The sequence below is a fragment of the Columba livia genome, chromosome 9 (assembly GCF_036013475.1).
Source record: "Columba livia isolate bColLiv1 breed racing homer chromosome 9, bColLiv1.pat.W.v2, whole genome shotgun sequence".
NCBI classification, from domain to species: domain Eukaryota; kingdom Metazoa; phylum Chordata; class Aves; order Columbiformes; family Columbidae; genus Columba; species Columba livia.
The window spans coordinates 2,626,341-2,643,105 of record NC_088610.1 but is presented as its reverse complement, the minus strand read 5'-3'; the positions used below and the strand labels follow the sequence as shown (position 1 = coordinate 2,643,105).

The 16,765-nt window shown below is 40.3% G+C and overlaps 1 long non-coding RNA gene across 1 annotated transcript in view; it reads right to left on the bottom strand.

Moving 5' to 3' along the window:
- Positions 1-774: 774 nt before the first annotated feature.
- LOC135580228 (uncharacterized) overlaps positions 775-16,765 on the bottom strand; it is a 29,722-nt gene continuing 13,731 nt past the window's right edge. The window contains exons 6-8 of the long non-coding RNA XR_010474577.1: positions 12,576-12,877; positions 12,147-12,255; positions 775-8,851 (exon numbers count right to left, since the gene is read on the bottom strand). This is a non-coding gene — a long non-coding RNA (uncharacterized LOC135580228). The remainder of the gene's footprint in view (positions 8,852-12,146; positions 12,256-12,575; positions 12,878-16,765) is intronic.

Below are 16,765 nucleotides of genomic sequence, written 5' to 3'. Positions count from 1 at the left end.
GCTCTTGAGAAGCTCAGTGTCCCTTGTATTCATATTTCCAGCCTGTTCCCTTCAGGTTTTTTATTTTCTAATCAAATTGCTGTAAGGCTGCAGATGGGAAAAGCTCCGAACTGACATAATTATTGTAATGCATTCAGGTACCTAATGAAAACAAATCTATCAGCAGTTCCATTCCTCAGTCCTGCCTGGGGGATTTCTCAGAGCTGTGTGATTTCTCTTTTGGAAAAATGTTCACTTTTCTGATCATGAATTTGGACAAAATAATCCACGTCTCCGAAAAAAATAAATAATAATACGCATGTATGCATAGGTTAATCAGAACTGTTGTTCTGATGATTTGGAAATGCTGCTTTTTTGTTTACTTCTTTTGCCACAATTACGCTTCCAAAGGAAACTATTATTGCTTCAAAGCAGAGAAAACTTGCCCTTGCGAGATGGTCAAAACCAGCAACGTGGGTATTCAGGCAGCTTCACATTATTCCTTTTAGAGCAGCCAGCGATCCCACTCTAACAAACCCTTCCCACTTCTTTAAAACACACAAACTTTTCCAGGTTGGTTGATTTTCCTGCAGAAATACAAATACCTTTCATTTGTCCAGAGGGCCACATTGAGGTGGTGTCGAGGGTTTAGGTTGTGGGGTGACAATAAAACCCTGGCAGATGTATTGTTAACCTCCTTTCCCCCCCACTTCCCTCTTTTGCCCTTCCCTTTCCTCCCTTCCCACTCAGCACAGGCGATCAGGATGGAAAGAAGGACAGAGAGAAGAGAGTTGGAAAAATTAAAGATGTTTTACTAATGCTACTAATAAGAATAGAGAAAATAATACAAAATATACAAAACCAATCTTGAAAGCCTCAGCAATTGCAGAGCCGGCAACCAAAGTCCTGGACTGGACTCTGCAGCCAACCGGAGCTGGATTCAGTCTGTCACTAGGCCTCAGTTCACAGGGACGACTAGCAAGGTCCTCTCCTAATGTCGGCAATGAGCAGAAGGGAAAAGGCAAAAGGCAAAGGGACAAGATCCTCGTGATCTCCCACTTTTATATGAAGTATTCACGTGAATGGGATGTTATACACAGTTGGTCAGTTTCTTGGTCACTTGTTTCTTGTCGCCCCTCTCGCGAGATGTCCATCCATGCTTATCAATAAGTTTGCATTCCATTGCTAGGTTTACCAAAACATGTGTCTGGTTCTCCAGGAAAGTGCAGTTAATATGAAGGCTTTAGCTGACAGGCAAATTCACTAAAAGAGAAACTTGTTTTTAACAAAACCAGGACAGGCGGACAGAGACCGTCAAAACCTTCACGCATGACTTGACACGTAGAGGTATTGGTGAAATCATGAGCTCTGCGCTCATAGACATCACGATAATAAGCAGCTGTATGATTATTTGGGGTTATTTGAGCAAATTCATGGCTTCAGAAGCAAATTACTTTCTAAAACAAAGTAAAAGACAAGTTCTATCGTATTGGGAAACAACGTCATGAAGATAAAAAGAAAAGGATGTATTTTTTCTTATTGAAATACAGACATAATATAAAACTTTCTCAAAGCCAAAGCCTGGGAGTACACTTCATAAGAATACTTTTTATTCCGTCAAAGGCATCCATATGCTTGTACACACTGATGCACGAAAGCGGTGGTTTGGGATGTTGTTACATCGCAACAGCTGTTTGTTGCTTTCCATTAAAAAGGGAGAAACAGTGGAAATAACATTTTTATGGGAGGAAAAAAGCAAACCAAACCTGGAAGATATTTTGATAATGCTGCTTATCAGGTATTATGTTTCTAAAAATGAAAGGTTTTTGATACAGCATCACACCAGTGGAATATAGAAGCACTGTATTTGAAGCAGGGCACTGTTCCTGCAACCAAAGAGAGATATTACAAGACAACCATCATGAGATAGAGGCCGGAATCACCTGTCCTCCGAAATTCAGCCTTTTTCTTTGCACAAGGGTTGGAAAAAACCCAACTTCAGGTGCTCCAGTTTTGCAAGATATTGGGAATTTCCTGACATTAAGCAATGAGAATTTTGCAGCTTCCCAGATGTTTCCTATGACAACCCAGTGGCCAAAGAAAAGGTTACAGACAATAAAAACATCCTCTGGCTTTAGGCAGACACAGACTTTTATCTGCAAAAGGGTTAAAGTTGTTTTGTTTGGGATGGTTTTTGTTTAGCTTTTTAAATACTAGTTATGGTTGCTAAAACATCTGGTGCCCAGTAATAGAAGAATATAGAGCACGTGGTCCCCTCTCATTTCCAGAAAGCAATCCAGCCTTTCAAAATGTTCAGTAATATTTTCAGTTCTGCTTTATACTTCAGAGTCTTGCAGCAATTTGCATTTTAACCTCTTTTTTTCTACATGCTTTGTAGGTTCTTTACAGAAGTAGGCACAGCGGTGAATACTAGGGCTCTTCTTTTGTTCGGGGAGTGAAAAGATATGCCGAAGGTTCTTGAAGTCCCTGAATATGAAGCTTTTTAAACATACTCTGTTTTTATGCAGTTCAGGCTATTTCCAACAGGAACCAGTGAGCACTCTGGAAATATTGAACTTGAAGGAAATTTTGAGAGGGAGAGAAGGCGGTAATTAAGGTTAGATTAAAAGATTATTATTGAGAGGATGTGGTCTCAGAGCAACTGGAAACTGGGACTCCACTAGAAGCAAAAGGGCCTTTATGCAGCATTAGGGGAGGAAGGTGCAGCCAGATGAGGTGCAATGAGACAACCAGAGGTGCAAGGCCACCCCTGGCCATGGCAGCTCTCGGGCTCAGCAAACCCTATCGCAAAGCTGAAAACGGATTCCACACTAGTCCAGAAACTCAAGAAAATTCAGGATTCACCAAGGCAGACCTCAGCATTCATGAGCTTACCTGGAATGAGGGGGTTTTGTTTTGGAGCGAGCTATTTTGGGGGATAGGATAGGAAGGTCTTCTCATGGCCTGTTGGTGACCCAATACCTTTTTACTTCAAGAGTTAAGTGACCTATTCTCTCCCCTGGAATATGCCAGAAACCTTCCTGGCAGCACAGCAGCCAAGAATCACAGCTGCTTTTCCACATCCCAAACCAACAGAAACTGAGTCCCTGCCCCCAGCTTCTGTCTCCTTACTGAGTTTTTATTGATGCATCTGCTTCAAGTTATTATGCTTCTTTGCTTCAACACTGGTCATCTTTTCAAGGTACTTACCCAATAACGAGCTGAGGTACAAGATGGACACTGAAGTCCAAAGAGTCTCACTGTTTCTAATAGGAGGTATCAGAAACAAGGGCCACTTTATTCTAATCGCTGAATTTTGCAGGGCCATGATGCTAAAACAAATTTTCTTTTGCCCACTCCCAGACTCTTCCAACAAGAATTCAGGCTGCATTTTTACACTGGATACAAAATGCCAGTGATTACTCAGTTTGCTGAAAATATTAGTGATAATAGGAAATAATAAATCAGTCTATGATGCTATAGTAAGATAAAAAAATACATCAGCAGTCCTCAGGAGCATATTTTTTTTGTCAAGACTCAAAGCAGCAAATTAAAAAATGTGTTAATTTTGCCTGTTTTCTCCCCAGGTCTCTACCGTCAGGAAAGAGGTTGCCAAGCCCTGCCAAGGAGTGCAAACCTGAAATTTATCACCGCCCTCCAGCAAAGCCTCTGTTACAGGAACTACAAATACATTTGGGAACATTTCCTGCAATTAGGCCACTGAGTGCCACCAGGCAGGTGGACACAGCACAGCTGGACTAACACTTAAACTCAAGCCTCAAAGTTAAATACTGAGACCACTTGGAAAGGTGGATGGGTTGGTATTTTGACTAGAAATCAGACCCAAGAGTTAGGTCTCCATTTTGTGATGGTTGAATGAAAAATTGCAGTACTTTTCCTGGTCTGATCACATTTAAAATGTAACATCAGGCATTCTGACATAAAATCCCTCTCTCACTAGGATTTTGTATTTTTAAGGGATAGTCATGCAAATTCATATATGTTTCGTTAAATTTTGTTTTTATTTACTTTGTGAATTTGAGGATAGGATGGTAGAGTTTGAAAGAGAAACCTGGACTGACTTCCAGGGCTATATTTTGCTGTTACCTATATATGTTACTTTTATACTCATCTATAATGCTAGTGGAGGGATACTATAGGAAACATAAGGCTGTAGGAAAGCCCTGCAAAATTTCTCCCTGTGGACAGAATCAGTTTCCAAAAGTTGAACAGTCTGTTCCCAAAGTTGTACTGTGGAGTCAGGAGCATTTTAAAGAAAGACAGTATTTTTCTTGAATGAGGCCAAAAATTGTAATTAATCACGGAATTATACGATATTAAAGATTTTTATATACTGTCAGTTTTCATGATAACTATATGCTAAAGCAATATATTTCCTCACTTTATTATTATTATACAGTTTAAATTATGGAAAAAGGAACAGCTGTTTAACGTCCATCAGCTTTTCTCTGTGTCCTGATACAATATGATTGAACCTGGGAAATTTTTATACCTAGAAGTCTGATTTTATTTAAAAGGACAATGTTTATGAGTTTGAGAATAGTTCAGCATAACTCTGTAGTAACACAACTCCATGTTGTCTGTAATTTTGGGTTTACTTGGATAAAATGCTCTAATAGATGAGCACTCAGAATTTAAGGACTAAGGTATGTGTTCAGATTTTGTTTCCAAGCATGGCCACACATTGAAAAAAGTCATTACAATCTCTGTTTCAATATCAGCATCTATTAAAAGGGAAGATTAGAAAGAACTGAAGAGAAGCAAAAATCTTCACTTATCATATAAAGCTGTCACATTCAAATACTTACTAAAATTAATGCGTTAAGTGATTTACAGTCAAAGGCGTTTACATTTTAACATTAGAAATAAAAAAGAAACTAAATATCTTGAAATATGAATAATGTTATGACATGACTTGGCATTCCCTCTGAAGGACTTACGGCTGGAGAATTTCATTTCTTGGCATTGTACATTTATGCCTTTGCTCCTTTGGCATATCTGAACACAAATGCCTTCCAGACAACCCTTATAAAAAGAAGAAGGTGCCAGTTGGCACTTTCTGTGAAAGCACGAGCTCCGCTTTGATCTCTTATAGGATAAAACCACACATATAGCTGCAAAGAACATGATTAATCATCATTATGTTTGTTATCCTTTCAGCAGGCTGGAAAGGAAAAAGCACTTCTGATACCCAGCTGATTTCATTTATTCTTGTACTAAGCGGAGGCACCTTGATAGTTTATGGCCTCCCAGTGGTTCCTCTTACAAACCAAACTCGTTTTTCTTTCTCCCCTCCTTCTTTTTGCCATGCACAGAAATGGGAAAAGAGATAAGCCGAAGGGGAGTGTTTCCAAAGTTTCAGACGAAGCCTTGGCCACATGGAAAGGACCTGGGCCCTGCTCCTCCTCATCATCAGGAGGGACGTCCCCTGTTAGGGACATGGCTCAGCTGGACCTCATCAATGGGATTGTCAGATAATACCCATTAATCAGAGAACCAGATATAAATCCGAGCATCAGTGAGCAGGTTTGAAATTTAAACCAAGGCACAAGGGAAAATGTGATGGAGATATTATACTATTCAGCTTGGAATTTTATTTCTACTGTATTTTATTGTAATTATATCTAAACACAGTACTATGCAGTTTCTATTCTGCAAATGGATAAACAGGCAAAAGAAAGGAAGAATACACCTTGTGTGCCTCAGAAAGAAAACACAAAGAAATGGAACAACCCTGTGAAACTGCTCCTTTCCAGAGCCCACGCACAGCAAAAATAGTTTAATCAGCTATCATCCGACTTCTAATTGATGGCCAGCAACGCAGCCCCTAAAACGCACTGTTTCAGCCGAGTTTGCAAAAGAGTGACGGTGATTTTCTGTGGGAAGATGTGCATTGCAAACTGATTTGCTCATTCCACATTATTTCTCGGGCAGAACAACCTGAGCCAGGCTGTTTCATCACCCTTGCGAGCAGAGATACAGCAGCTTGTTGTCAGTGCATTTTCCTTTCTTATAGAGGCATGTGATAGCTGAGAAGTATTATATTAAAAAGTGGCACATCAATATCTAGAGGGTATCTCTGTGTCGCTCTTGTATATTTAAAACAGGTTTTATTTATTGCTTTTGCTTCTTGTCTTTAAACTCTCTGGAGTTACCTTGACTTCTTCATCTTAAATACAGAGTAAGTTGAGTTTCTGAGTAACTGAACATGTCTGTGCCTCTTCCTAATAAAAGGGGAGAACATGTTCCTGAGCTGAACTGACCTGTCAGAGACCAAGAAAATGGGCTGAAACACCCCCAAGATCCCCAACTCTTTAAAGACCCCACAATTCTTCAAATACTGTTCGAGAAGCATTTAAAAGAAATGAGGTTCTGGTCCATTTGGGAAAGAAAAACACATCTGGTGGGAGTGATGCTGCACTTTTGGTTTGTGGGTTCAAGGTTCAGCCTCGAAAGAGAAGAGCCTAAAATATGTAAGATATTTAAGTTTTAAAAAGGGATGTATTTTTTGATGCTGTAAAGTGAACTGGAGATGGAAATATGGCTGGTTCTTCATGCACAGCATTATCTAAATTCCCTTACCATAATTACAGATTAAACCACGTCCCCCTATTTTCAACATGACAATAAATGTTGAATTGCATAGTAGATTGAACATACTATTTCTCACAATCCTCATCAATTTAATATTTACCCCTAAAAATCCTCTAATTGATGCATGTCATATCGATTTGTCTTCACTAGGACTTACTCTGTGTGCAACCTTAACTAAAGTTAGATTATATCTGATCTATAATTAAAGAATTATCATTAAACAAGCAGTGAACATTTCTGCCCACGTCACAGCTGGCAGAATAGAAATGCCAGATCTGTCATATGGCGGCCCTGACAGGGTTTATTTATGCACAAAAGGCCTTAACACATAGATAAAAACATAAAATCAGAGATAAAGTTGTTAAATAAAGTGGACCACAAAAGGTGCAGTACAAAGAGTGAGCGATAACAATGGTTTACTACTGTTTACTGTTATCAATGTTCATTGTTTTGTTCTTCTTGCAGGGGTTCCTTAAACAATGTACTATAGATTTAAATAAAGGCTAAAACTGCACATTTCGATCCTACTGAGAAAGTTGGAAAACCTTTAGCTGCCCAGCGACTGTAATGCAAATGTCTGATATCTAAGTGCTGGCTGAAGTTCATAGCCTAGATTATCACAGTATCACAGTATGTTTGGGATTGGAAGGGACCTCAAAAGATCATCCAGTCCAATCCCCCTGCTGGAGCAGGAACGCCTGGGTGAGGTCGGACAGGAACATGTCCAGGTGGGTTTTGAATGTCTGCAGAGAAGGAGACTCCACAACCTCCCTGGGCAGCCTGTTCCAGTGTTCTGTCACCCTCACTGAGAAGAAGTTTTTTCTCTAATTTAAGTGGAACCTCCCATTACCCCTTGTCCTATCATTGTTTGCCACCGAGAAGAGCCTGGCTCCATCCTCATGGCACTCACCCTTTATATATTTATAAACATTAATAAGGTCACCCCTCAGTCTCCTCTTCTCCAAACTAAAGAGACCCAGCTCCCTCAGCTTTTCTTCATAAGGGAGATGCTCCACTCCCTTAATCATCTTTGTTGCCCTTGTAGATTATGGAAACAATGGTCATAGTGTGGCCTTTAAAAACAGATGTTTATCTGTTACCTGTGCCTCAGTCTTCGTGACCATGGGTTTTCACAGAAATGGTGAGATTTCTCTGTACAGTTTCCCTGGTCTATAGAAGCGCTGGGATTCTCGTCCAACAGAAGCCACAAAACTCTCATTGTCACCGAAGTGGGGAAGATTTCACCCAGAAGATGTAAAGGGTACATTCTCACGAGTGCTCAGCACAGACCAGTCTGGTCCAGCCAAGAGTTAAACCCCAGCTGTTTTGATTTTGATCTTATATATCAAAATATTTTGATTTTGCTCTGGGAGGGAGACACAGGACAGGGGGAAAAATGGAACCAAAATCATTGCAGTAAAGTATAATAGGGGTGCCCCAAAAGAGGAGCATCGACCTTGCTAATAAAGTTTAGCATCAAGCAACAAGGGAATCCAGAGAACCTAAAATCACCCCTTCTTATCAAATGTTATAGCTAATTCAAATTAATTTTAATGTTGTTTTACTAAAACCTAACAGTATATGCAACGTATCAAAATGCATCAAATTAAAATAAAATTATCTTCCTGGTCATAAACTAAGACAAATTCCAGTTCCCAGCAGCAGCTGAAGTCCAACAGAGCTTCTTTGGAGTTATTAATACCTTGTCACAAGACAGACCATTGTTCATTAAATATTTATTAGCCATGTAGGAGATTTCAACAGGGAAATATTGTGAACATTATGTTAAGCAGACAATACTCCAGTGTTGTCTCTTTTTCAGTAGGTTATTCTGTGACGTTCCTAGGCGGGCAGGTTTACTCTGATGAAACACAGCTACTAAGAAATCGGTGGAAAAGTCAGACAAAAGGTAGTACTCATATTGTAATCTCTGATCAAACAAGCAGTTTTGGTACATAGGAATCTGTGTGCATAAATAGGCAATTACAGTGTTTTGTGTTAACCCAAGACAACAGACAACATCATCTTATCTCTAGAGATACAAGACACTCAAAGGTGTATAATAATCTAGAGGTACAAGTAAACTTGAAGGTGGATAATAATATTGTGCTTACCCAGGTCTGCTGAAAGAACTTTGGAATCTCCTATGCTCGTCAACCATTTGATCCCCCTTTTTCTCAGCTGGGAGTACATCAGGATTGTGTGAGCTTCAGAAGAGAAGCTCAATTGCAGCACTAAGGAAAGTGGGAAATTTGAACTGAAAAACAAATAAATACACTAGAAAACAATAAAATAGTTGAATATTGAGCCAAAGGTCTGTCATTCAGTTGTAAGGGAACAAAATTATTAAGTTATAAGGGGTACAACCTGGTCCTGACTTCATCAAAATACAAGTCAGACTAATGAAAATGGGGTTTACTGCAGTCATTGCTTTGCAGAGGGTCAGGCTGATAAGAAAGCATAATTGCAGAATTGTCAGACTTTCAAGAGGAAAAACATAAGTCCATCATATGCTGTAACAGAGTATGAATTGATGCCCACATATCAACTGTGTGAGTCCAGAAGTATTTTCACCTGGAAGCTTATTTTCAAGGAACAGAAGGATAAAGGATTTTGATGATTCATTTTAATTATAATCTGTGAGAACTAAGGACACAAGTTAGGGAATTTGAGCCATCTCTCACAGTGTCTAAAATTATATTTTTTAATTATTTCAGAATAAAATTGAACAGAAATATCCTTCAGGTTTCTGCCCTGGAACATGGTCTAATACTGAATGTTTCAATCTCAAATCAGCATGAAAAATTAAAACACCGATATCTTCCATAGCCAGGCAGCTTAATGCTGAGCTGTAATTGCTTAACCACATGGTTCATGGTGTGTCACAGCCCCATTTCTCCCCAGGGAACAGGTTACACGAGTCAGGTACCACAGTCACAGCTCTGTAGTGACTGTCCCCAAGCCAAAGCCATGGAGAAGAGATGGGGCCAGCCCAGAGGGACAGTCCCTAACCCCCTCAAGGAGCTGTGCCATGCTGGCAGGTCCAGCTGAATGCCCATAGAGATACATCCACAGAGAGTCTGCACTGAGGTTTTTGTCAGAGATTAAAAAAAATCTTCATAAAAATGGATTTCATCAAAAATTTATTTTCTGCTGAAAAACCAACCAACCAGCTCCTAAAAGAAAATTTTCAAAAACATGGATCGTCCAATAAGTCTGGAAGGTTTTTAAATGCAATAAAGTTTTGAATAAACTTAGTCCTTACGTGTGACCTTTATCAAGTGCCTGTGCAAAGCTCAACCCTCAGCTGTGCGCAGCCTTTGCCATCCCCTGGAGAGCAAGATGCTAGTGGGGGGAGACTCCCCCCTACTCGACTTGTGAGGCTTCAGGCTGTGTTTCTACTCTTTATTTACAGGGCACAACATTTTAAGTGAGTTCTCACATTGCACAGGCTTCCCCCTGAGCTTTTATGGTTTTGTTCCCAGAGGGTTTCCTTTGCTGTCAATTAACACTGCATTTTCTGGAAGCTGTTAAATAAAGCATTGTTTTTTTTTCTTCCTACCTTGATGGATTTTTGTTCAATAAACTGCTTTGTCTTGAATAAAAGCACTGGTAGAGTACCCAGTGCAGATTTGTCTTTACACACAGTTGACTATTGACAGAGAGACAGAGATATTCCAGCCTGGAATTGAAAAAATCCTGAGCAACAGCATTAGAAACGGCACAAGCCAGAATGAAAGGTTCGTGGTGCAAAATACTCTATTTTGGTTTCTTGTCAAATAGTCCATTTTCATTGTGTGAATGACACATTTCTTGCCCTTGGTCTTATAATATTTTTATGCGCAGGAATCCCCACGGTTTCCTACCTGTCCCTACAACCGGGACAATATTTTAGCTTTGCATGCATAATGCTCTCCTTCTCCCTTTTACATCAAAACAATTACAGTAATGTAAAATGTCATGTCAGTAAGAAAAGTTTGCTACTATTCTCGTAATTATGCAAAATTGCTTTCTCATCACCCTGGTTACCTCTTTAAAGCTGAATTTCCAGCTATAATTGTTGCTTTGGGCTACTCAGAGAGGTGGATGTTGTGAGGCTGGTGGCTCATGTCTCCCCCCGTACCAGCAGCAGAAAGGAAACGATCATTTTCTAAACCAGTCAGACTTGGAAGGAGGGATAAAAAATTCCTAATCTGTAGTCATGGGACTTTGTTGAGACAGAGAGAGGAAAGCCCTTCAAGTTCACCAGCAATAAAGTTATAAAAAGTAATGAATTGACAAGAACATCTCATCATAGAGAGCAAAAGATAACCTAAAGTGACAGTCCACAGCCCATTTTTTTCTCTATTCTACACACACAAACATGTTTAATATGTGCTATATTATCACAACATTTTATTAAAACAAAATAGTTTTGTCCATGTGGTCCCTTAACAAATTTGGAACATTATTGAGGCTACCTCTTGTACATGACAAATGGAGAGAGCTGGCTGGCTTGGGGCTGCTGCATTGATATAAATGTATTTTTACGCTGTTACTGGCTCAGTCTCAGGCTTTGCCATCTGTAGCAGAAAATATTTCATGTGAAGTAGGCTCTCGACTATGGTTAGATAATAAAGGATTATACTGAAAAGGTTTGTCAGCAAATATCTGCAAGGCTGCTCCAACCAGCCCGTGTGCAATGACTCCAGCAGACCCAGGGAGAGGTGATGGGCACTGCGAGCACCCCTGGTGCACACAATATGGCAGAGCTACCTATGGCAAAAAGTGCTAACATTTAAGCTAGCCTTTTTTCTTTTTTTTTAAATCAAGTATGTAATTGAAAGAACAGTCCTTTATACTTCTGATAATATCGGTTGCATCCAGCTATGTATTTGGAATGAAAAGATAGCTGCAGTTTACTCAGCAAGGGCCCTATTTAGCATTCCCTGCTGCCATAAAAGTCCTATTGTCTCCAGTAGGAGCTTTGCCTGACTGAAACAAGAGATATTCTGAATAGGGACTGAAATAACCCAGCACAATACCCAGGCCTTTCATCGCGCCCTCCTTTCACCAAGCCCCATGGGGCCAACAGTGGGTATACGCTGGCCCGTGCCCCCAAATCCTGTGGGCACCCAGCCCGTGCCAAGGACAGCCCCAACGGCATCACCAGCAGCTCCCTGAGGACATCCCGAGAGCAGACCCAGCTCCTTGGTTTTGGCAGCAGCAGTTTTGGTCCCCGCCACACAAAAAAGATGTGGACAGGCTGGAGAGGGCCTGGAGAAGGGCCACCAAGATGGTCCAAGGACTGGGAAGCCACCATGTGAGCTGAGAGAACTGGGCTGGTTCAGCCCCAAGGAAAGAGCACCATGTTTGTAAAGTGTGGTGATGGAGAACATGGAGACTCCCTTGTTACAAGTGGTCTCCTGAAAAAGATGAGGGGCAACAGGTACAAGTTACTGGTGGGGACATTCTGATGGGACACAAGAGAGAAGTATTTCACGACAAGAACAATCAGCCATTGGGATAATCTACCCAGGGAAGTGGTGTATTCCCCAACATCAGACACTTACAAGATTCAGCTGGGCCAGCTTGTCTAGAACTTTCGCCAAGAAAGGTTGAACCAGATGATCCTTGTGTTCTCTTCCAACCTGGTGTTCTATGATCTCAATGAGCATAAGGCTGGTGAGGAGGAGAGGATAAAAATTTAGAGATGGAAACTATTGCAGTTCCTGGGTTTGACTTTCCCTGTATTTGCTACTGCAGTCTGTAAAATCCCAAGGGGAAAAAAAAAGATAGAAATAAGATCATAATCCAAAAACATCTCATAGCTGAGAATAAGCTATACAAATGTTGCATTTAATCAAGCACACAGAGTTCCCTCTCTTTATGGCAATCATCTCCAAAAGGAGGGCTGCCATCATCTCTGTTTCAATACTTCTAAGTAAAAATATAGTAATTTATCATCCTCATCTATGTGTCAAATAAACAAAGGTACTTACTTATTGTTTACTCTCACTTTCCAAGTGGTGATGGGATTTCCTTCTGAAGGTGTAGAAAGGAACAGGATTGAATTATCTCCCCCGCAAATTCAAAGAATTAGTACTCCCAGCATAATTTTAATGTATAGTTTGGGTGACTGGGGTAGACGCTGTTGCAACAGGAGTCATAGTTAATGTGATGAACGTGTCAAGGTCCCCCATCCCAATCCAATACACATGGGCACAGTGAGCAAGTGATGTCACTGTCCTGTCAGGGAGAGACGAATGGGAGCACCTCGTGTTCCAAACCCTTCCCCTGCCTCCTGAGAAGAAGAAAAAACATAAACATCATTTACTGGTTTGCCTGGGATTTTCTTTCTTTTTTTTAAGTCGCTCTATCTCAAATCATACCCTTTTCATTTAATCCAAAAGTTTTCTTTTCAAAGATGAAGGAAAAAATTCACAAGGATTGCTGGAGAGTCAGCAGCTCCTCAGGTTGTTTGGGTTTTATTTATTAATGTAATGTAAATGAATTAGGCAGGTACTATATATTAAATTCAATTAAAATTATATTCTTTCTATTAAAACTACATATTGAGCATATCAAAAAATTAGTCTCTTGCTGTCCCTTCCTCACATCAAGTTTTTGTTAAAAAAATTTGGAGCTGAGTATTTTGTCTCGCTCCCAGGGTACTGAAGTGAGAGGTGGGTGCCTCCTTCCTGCAAGCCTGGGCAAGCATCACAGCAAAACCAGAGCCATTCCCCATCTCCCAAAGGTCCTAAATCCAGAGTCAGAGCCACCCCTGAGCCTCATGCTCGGGTCATCCCCTGGCACATCCTCTCCCACAAGTTCTTGGACCCATTTTGCTACTTCTTTGGGAATGGCAAGAAAAATTCCAGCGAGTAAAATGCAGAAAATCTACAGCAACACTGGTGCCTCCTATTTATTACTTTTCTCTGTGGCATGTGTCCGAGTTTTGGATAGGAGTTGCTGTTTCATCCATCTGGTTCCATAGAAAAGCATAATTGCACCATGCGGTTCTGAGGACTGAAAGGCAGCTGGAGCATCCACCAGCGTCACCGGTGCCTGACCCAGAAAACCATTTCCAGTATTGAAATGTCAAGAGCAATACGGATTGTTTACTTCCATGACAAACCTACAGATAATTAGCAATCACATCCTGACGGGAAAACAGAGGAGCAGGGATCCCGTATGTACCTGGTGGGGATGAACTCATGTTTACTCTCTAAAAGAGGTGATGGCACAAGCCCTCCAGGTTTTTGGGTAAAAATCTCCCATTTGGGTTTTTGTACTGATTGTTCAGAGTTACTAGGAAGCCCCTGGATGTGTTTTTCAAGCTGATTTTTATTGTTTCATGTATGAATCAAATAAATCCATGCTGTGAAGAACAGCCCTATTTTATCTCTATACATTGTGTGGTGAAGTCTCATCTCCTTCCCTGTATGTTCTTTTAAATTAGCAGAAACTATATATAAAATCATACTGTGATTTTCAGGCAGAAAAAATATACGCTTTTTTTGGTAGTAAATAACACGTCATCAGCTTTTTAACCTAGGGAGTGCGGTCTGTCGCACCAAAAGTGTCTCCCACCTGCAGGTGCTCTGACCGAAAAACTCAGCAAATCAAAGGGGTAAAGCTCATTACAGATAAGAACTTCAGCCCAAATGTTCTTTTATGATAAGTCTTGCTGCAATAATGTATGGCAGCACATTTTGTAGATTTAAGATGCTGTTTGTAAGCCTGTAAAACATCCTTATACAGAGCACAGTCTTTACCGGAGAAAGCTATTTTCTAACAAATATGCGAAGCCGTATCATTTATTTCAATTCCCTGATTCCATCTCAGCCTAAAAACAGCAGAACACACTGAATTTTAGTTGTGGTAATTATAGTAATACCAACTTTTTCCACACACAAGTAATGATGTTCTGGAACGTAATTGTATCCATGAGACTGCATCCCCATATTCCATTGCTCCTGCTGTTGTAAAAGCTAATGTGGGTCACAGTATGTTTCATGTACATCATAAAAACAGGTCTAATAATCTTTTTTTTTCCTTTTCCCCAATTGTGTATACTTTATCACTGTAGATGAATGCTAAGGTCTTATAATGAATATCAAGGCAGGTTATTGAGCAGAATTAATTAAATTCATGCTCAGCTTTCTACCTTAAGAAAAAAAATCCCAATCCTTTGCCTATTTTACTTCTCATTCATTTTTTATTTTGTCTTCTCACAATTATAAAAATAGCTACCAAGGAGATTTGCAGACAAATTTAGAAATGAATTGAAAGAACTGGAATTTTTGTAGATTTGCTGATAATTTGAATATATATATAAAATAGATATTCTATAATAAATGATATAACTATAATTTTGTGTGGTTTATTCCTGGTGAGAAATGCTTTTGTAGCCCATAGTATTCTTTTTCTTTCTTTCTTTTTAAGACTACAGCGGTCAGCTATTAAAACAGATGCTCCAAACACTGTGCTGGGCTGACTGCCAGCTGCTTTTGCCTGATTCTACCAACTTCCATCCTGTTACACCAACACATACCAACATTTTGAGAAAATAACCGTAATTCCACCTGACCAAGCCTCACTCATGTGATTTTACGTAATTAAAGGGTTTCCAAGTAGGAAGCTGCAGGTCCAGGTGAGACCATTTGTGTCCTTTTCTATTGCACACCTCTCTGCTGTGTTACACAGATGACAGGAATATTGTCTTAAATATGATTACGTGCCTCAAAATAATGTCAGGAGCATTTACCTGACATGCATGTGAACGTATTCAAATGTCCAGGATAATTTTGATACAGACAAAGGAGTTCAAGGAATCAAGATTAGTCATAAACTCTTTGACTTAGTCATCAGCTCTTTGACTGAAGAGGTGAGGCACAACCTATCAACCATCGTCCTTTAACCTCCACACCACCCCAGCAGAGCAGGTGATGCCTGAGAACATCACAGGAGCTTCGCTTTCATGTTCTCAGGCACCTGCGAACACACACGGTGCACTGTACACCCTGAAATCCTCACCCAGAAACCTCCACATGTGGAAGATGTGGTGGAAGGGAACGTCTTCTGTTCTTCCCATGCATGATAGCACTTAAATAAAAGGTTACCTACATCCCTTCAAAATGAATGGTTAACACTTGGACTTGATGATATTAAAGTTCCTTTCCAACAAAAATGATTACATGATTGTAGAATATAACACAAAACTGACACAAGCCCTGACACTGTTCTCCCGTTGGATTTGACTTTTTTGGGACGTGTCCCTGGGCACATTCCTGTGATTACAGGTCTCGAAGCTCTGCCTCCATGTCCCAAGTCTCAAAAACCTCAACGTTAAAACCATTTCTCCTAGCCCCCTCGATTTAGTTCAATAGAATTGTTCCTTTTCGCTCGTAATTGAGTTGTCAGCTTGCAAAAAGACTTTCCATGTTAATATCCCTTTGTTTGATTAAAGCCACAATATTGCATGACACTTGGCCACAGACGGGGCAGCAGCTCTGACTGATGGTCACGCTGACGTGTGCATGTTCACAGCTTTTTATGTGCTCTGACAGTGCTGGGTGGCCGAGGAGGAAAACATGACCAAAGGGGAGGACGAAATTTTCTTCTCCTCTTGCTTGTTATGTTCACTGAAGCTGTGGACTGAGCTTATAGCAAGCAGAACGGCCCACGTACATGAATTCATGAGGATGCCACATCTGCGGGAAGTTCCATATTACCATATAAATCCATTGTTCTCCCAGAAAGTCATTTAATTGTGAATCTCATTGCTCAGCTTCCAATAAGTAGCATGTTATTCCTAACACTTTACATTGGGTGATGCCAAATAGAAACATGACAACGAATCATTCTTCCTTACTTCAGGCAGTGATTTTAGGGTGATTCTAATTAATAAGAAACATTCATAGCTTGTTTGTAGTTGCTTGCAGTTTACATTTTGTAAGGGGAAAGTCGATGCCGCAAACAAGACTTGAAATCATCAACAGGCAGAGTCAAGGAGAAGTTGGTCAAGCCTGTAGTGCTCTGCCACACTCTCTACCCATGCAGAAAGCTTGTTCCCCTTGCCAACAGCTCCCAGCCTAAAAAAATATTAATATTCATCAGAACCGCCACACTTGTCTACTGAAATTAATCAGTACATCATAATTAGCCAGAGCTTTGCACATTTTAGCAC